A 5,511-nucleotide genomic window follows, 5' to 3' on the forward strand; every position below is an offset into this window, starting at 1 on the left:
AATTCCCTATTTTCCTCTTGTTCCTGGTCATGCTAAAGTTACATAGAAAAAAAATAAATAAAAATTAGCAGTACTGGAAAAAAAAGAGAGAGAGAGAGAGAGGTTCTGATGAAAGTTTGAGAAAAGACTAGAAGATACAAAGCAGACAGGATCTGTTCATTGGGGAAATCACAGCAGGGAAACCGTGGCTTCAAATATCCTTTTCTTTTCCTTTTTTTTTTTTTAATTTAAAATCATTAACCAACTTAAAGTACATCATTAGTTTCAGATATAATGTTCAATAATTTATCTCAAATATTCTAAGTAGAAGGGACAGAGGTCTGATTTCCCAAGGGATTCTCAAAGGTTCTCCATGCTCAGAGTTACAAAGAGCAGGACAAGACTGTACACAAACAGAGCAAATAGTGACGAGACCTGAAGATAAATCTAAGAGCTCATCACACACCTATCCAGTCACATGCCTGAAGTCTCCAGCTCCTACCACTTCTTCCTGACATGGATGAAATACCATACTTGGGCTTCCCAAGCAGTAGCTACAGATCTAGATAACCCAACCCAGTTACAGAGGAGTTAAAGCTCTATGAGACAAATTCTAACCAGTGACAGAGAAATGCAGGAGGGTACAAGACAAGAAAAAAGTCCTCTTTTCCTCACTCCTTGGGATGGACTTGAGTGTGAGTTTCTCTTTACCTCCCTATAAAAATGTCATAACGGGACAAGGAAGCACATCAGCCTTACAGACTACGCTGTTTTTGAAGGAACTTGATCCAAGGTCATTGTTTGTCATATAAGGTTACATGAAAATGTTAGTTACAAGATAATATGAGGGATTCTGCTGGTGCTGCAGCTACAGAATGGCCAGCTTTGGCGGGAAACACAGGCCGGGAAGGGAGGGGCAGCAGTGTGGGAAACAGTTGATGTGAAGCAAAGTAAATCCTGTGAAGCTGATGTCTCCAGTGACCTTTGAAAAGTAGAAAATCATTATAAGCTTTTTCTGCCCAAAGATTTCTATCACTTCTGGAAATTCTGTGAAGAACTTGATCCTGAAAACCCATCTGATTCACTTTCTACAAGCCTTGGACTTTGATTAATGGGTCCTTATGATATCCTTGCCGGAAAATGTAAAATGAAGAAAAAATCAGCAAACCTGAATTTTAACCTTCACTGGAGATTTTACTATGATCCTCCTGAGTTCCAGACCATTGTTACTGGAGATAATAAAGCTCAATTCCACATGGGGTATTTCAGGGATTCTCCTGATGAACTTCCTGTGTATGTTGGTACAAATGAAGCAATGAAAAACTGCACAATTGTTCAAAACGGAGATAATGTGTTTGCCGCAAATTGTTTCTGATGAGAAAGAAAACAGATAAAAAGAAAACTAGAATCTTGAAAAACATATATGAATAACTCACAGAAGCTGCCAGAGAACTTGGGTCCTCACTGAAACACAGAACCATAAAGATGAAACAAAGAGATAAGAAAGTCATGACAAAGACCTTTCACGGTGCAGGCATGGTTGTCCCAGTAGATAAAAATGATGTTGGATACGGAGAGCTCCCTGAAATAGATGCCAACCTCAAGAGAATTTGCAAGACAACTGTTGAGGCGCCAAGTGATGAGGACAGACTGATTAAAAGTTTTTGCTCCCATTCAGGAAATGACGACTTTTGTGCAGTTTGCTAATGATGAATGTGAATATGGTATGGGGTTTGAGCTGGGAATGGATCTCTTTTGTCATGGCTCACACTATTTTCATAAAGTTGCTGGCCAACTTTCACCTCTTGCATATAATCTGTTGAAGAGGAATCTCTTTGCAGAAATTATTGAAGATCATTTAGCAAACAGAAGTAAAGAAAACATAGACCAACTTTCAACATGAATGAGAGTTGGCTTTCTTTCAGTGTATATTTTAAAGCATTGGTATACACTTGTGATTTTTGTCTTGTTTTGTTTTTAAGGAATACAGAAAATAAATTGATGGAAGTATTTACTAAAAAAAAAAGATAATATTGGGACACCTGGGGTGGCTCAGTTGGTTAAGCCACTGCCTTCGACTTGGGTCGAAGGGTCCTGGGATCAGGAGTCCCACATGGGGCTCCTTGCTCAGCGGGGAGCCTGCTTCTCTCTCTGCCTCTGCCTGCCACTCCACCTGCTTGTGTTCTCTCTCTCTCTCTGACAAATAAATAAATAAACAAAATCTTTAAAAAAAAAAAAAGATAATATGAGGAATGACGAATTAAATGTAACAAAATGTATGAGTATACACATATTGAAAAACAGTTTGTAAAGATCTAAAAAGAGGTCTCAGTGGATATACATCTAATTCTTAAGAATAAGTAGGAGTAAAGACTTTGACTATTTATTTATACTTCTCTATTTAAAAGTTCTTTAGGTCATCTACTATATTTGTGATTTTAAAGAATACTAAAAAAGAAAAATATAAAATAAGCTCATATGATGGCATACTATTTTAAATTGAACATGGTGCAGATTTTTATATTATTGATAAGGAACTTTAGGTATCAGAAACAAAAATAGTTGATAAATGGCTATTACTAAAAAAATAAGGTAAATAAAATAAATGTTCACATCTTTTCTATCTGCTTAACATTCACGGGTCCTAAATTGATATGTTTCTGCAATTAAAATAGGGACTATAATACAAAGCAATGTCTTTCAAAGTTGTATTTATACAACACAAAAGAAATGCAAATCTGTCAGTTAACGGATTTTTTTTAAATCAATGTGAATAAACAAACAAGTAGATGAAAACTCTTCTTAAAAACTTAACTGAGAGAGTATTTATTTTAGTTGTGCTCTGAATAACAGTATATCACTTGTGCTCTGAAGAAAAAGTCAAGCTCTTTATCTTTGCAAAAAAAGTAATCTCCTTAAGAAAAAAAATGAAATTGATCTCTTTCCTCTAATTTTATTAGATTAAAATTTTAATTTCCTATAATTAAAATTTAGGCACATAAAAACTACAGTGATAGCCTAATGAATATAATACTTCTTTAGCTGTCCATACACATATGCTTTCACGATGCACTATGGGGCCTCTTTAAGATACCATCATAAATTGGTTTAAAAATACTTTTCTTATTTTAAGCTGAAAGTGGGAAAATCTCCCATAGAGAAAGGGTAACATGTCTATAATAAAATAACAGAGTATTAACAGAAGGTACTTATGTAAGTTATACTAAATTGACTTTATTCTATTATTCAGTTATTACCTTTAAAATGCAATATATAGTGGGGCACTAGGGCAGTTAAGCATCTGCCTTTGGCTGAGGTCATGATTTTAGGGTCCTGGGATTGAGCCCCATGTGGGGCTTCCTGATCAGCAGGGAGTCTGCTTCTCCACTTGCCCCTCACCTCCTCATGTACTCTCTCGCATGCTCTCTCTCTCTCAAATAAATAAATAAAATCTTAAAAATAAAGAAATTAAGAATTTAAAAAATTAAAATAAAATGCAATATACAAATAAACCATTTTGTTTTCATAAAGCAAAAATTTCAGGTATTCACTCCTGAATAACTTCCATTTGATTTCAGTAAGAATAAACAATTGATTTTAGGTAAATTGCTAAAGCAATATAAACACACTTTTGTTTGTAGTGAAAGTAAGAGACTTTGAAGACCCTAGAGAAGGAAAGTGATCACTCACACACTGCTGGTGGGAATGTAAAATAGTACAGAAGGGAAAACATTCTAGCCATTTCATAAAGCACTAAATTTGCAACCATCAAAACCCCAGCAATCACAATTCTACACTTACCAGAGACACAAAAACCTAGGTTCTTGCCAAAACCGGTACAGGAATCTTCACAGCAGCATGTTTTGTAATTGCCAAAAACAGGAGGCAACCCCATCCTTTTACAGGGGGGATGATTAAACGGACAGTGGCAACTCATACCACAAATACAGTTTAGCAAATCAAACGGAGACAGAGTATTAACACATTTGTACCACCGGGAAACTCACTTCCCAATGCAGAACACAGGTGGTCAGGGTTTACAAAGCAGGCACTCTGAATGAATTTCCAGAGAATGGTTTTGAAGGAAAAATTCAATTCCCCAAAGATCCATACTGTAAAATTTCCTTTTACAGAAAATTCTTGAAATGGCAGAATTCTGGAAATGGGGACTAGCTTAGTAATTGCCAGACACTGGCAGAATGGGTCAGGAGGGAGGTGATAGAGTGACGAAAAGGCAATCAGAAGGATCCTTGTCCTGAGGAAATGAGCTGTAATATGAAGGTCCAGATTTTGGCTATGACACTATTACAATTTTCCAGGACGTTATCCATGGGGGAAAGTGAGTGAGTGGTACACAGGAATATTTCTATATAATTTCTTGCAAATGCATAAGAATCTACAATGTAACGACAACAGTGGTTTAATTAAAAGGAAAAAGAGAGAGAGAGAGAGAGTTGAGCCTCTAGTATTGAACAGGACCGAAGTATTCATCCAGTCACTGCGTGGAAATCTTGGCGGTCAATCAGCCCCGACGATGGTGTTCCCTTAAGAAAGTCATCTCTCCCCCAATGGAGACGTTCCCAAATGCTGCGAGTACAGGAGGTGGCCCAGGAGAACCAAGACAGCAATGAAGAAATTCTCAAGCAGAGATGGAAATGCATACAGAAAGCAGAGGCAAAAACAAAGAGGTCCCCCAGATGCAACGGCGATCCCCTTAGCGGCATACTGATAACGCGAAGACAGGCGGTGGACTGGATGCGCCCAACAGCGCAGACGGACAGCAGGCCACACCCGGAGTGCTGGAAAGCACTAGGAACGAGAACACCTACTGACACTTCAGCGGAGCCGGCCCGCTCGGCGGTTTGGCCCCTCCCGTCCGCCAGGTGGAGCCCGTGCCAGCACAGGCGTCTCACTGCTCCAAGCGCCCCGTGCTAGGCCAAGGTCAGCTCTAGCTGAGCAGGGGCTTTGGGTCCCCGACCGCACACCACCTCCCTTCTTTGCTGCTCCAGCCCCAGCGTCGTGCCCAGACCCACCTGGCACACTTGCCCGTCCGCTGCCTCTCTTTCAGGTGCACTTCTGCCCTTCCCCTGACTCCTCTTCCTACCTGCCCTGAGGAGAAGCAGGAAGTAGGCCATCCGCCATGGCCCCATTCACTGCGGCCTCTCCGGGGCCTGCGAAGTCCCGCAGTGTCCGTACCACCAGTCTGCGGCCGTCCTGGGCGAGTGACTCGGTCCAGTGGGCTGCACACAAGGCCCGGTGCTCCGACAGCACGCGCACCATCTGCTCTCATCCACATGGCCCAAGGCCGAGGTGACCCGAGATTCGAGGGGGAGGGACGGCCGAAGGGCGGCCGGCGGGGCCAGAGGCACAAGGGCAGGCGCCACAGCCAGATCCAGCAGCTCTGCTCCCCCGCCACCTGGTGCTTCTCGGCCTCCTCTCGCGGGCGTGCGCACCCAGGACGCAGAGGACGGCTGCGGGAGCGCTGGAGGGGCGAGCAGGCCCGGACGCGGGTGGCACGGGCTCCCGCCTCTG

General features: G+C 41.5%; 1 pseudogene; it reads left to right on the forward strand.

The window, feature by feature from the left end:
• Nucleotides 1–854: 854 nt before the first annotated feature.
• On the forward strand, nucleotides 855–1,882 carry LOC101685572 (annotated as a pseudogene).
• The last annotated feature ends 3,629 nt before the right edge of the window (nucleotides 1,883–5,511 follow it).

Source organism: Mustela putorius, unplaced genomic scaffold (genome assembly GCF_011764305.1).
Source record: "Mustela putorius furo isolate JIRA1106 unplaced genomic scaffold, ASM1176430v1.1 tig00000275_pilon_pilon_pilon, whole genome shotgun sequence".
Classification (NCBI taxonomy): Eukaryota; Metazoa; Chordata; class Mammalia; order Carnivora; family Mustelidae; genus Mustela; species Mustela putorius.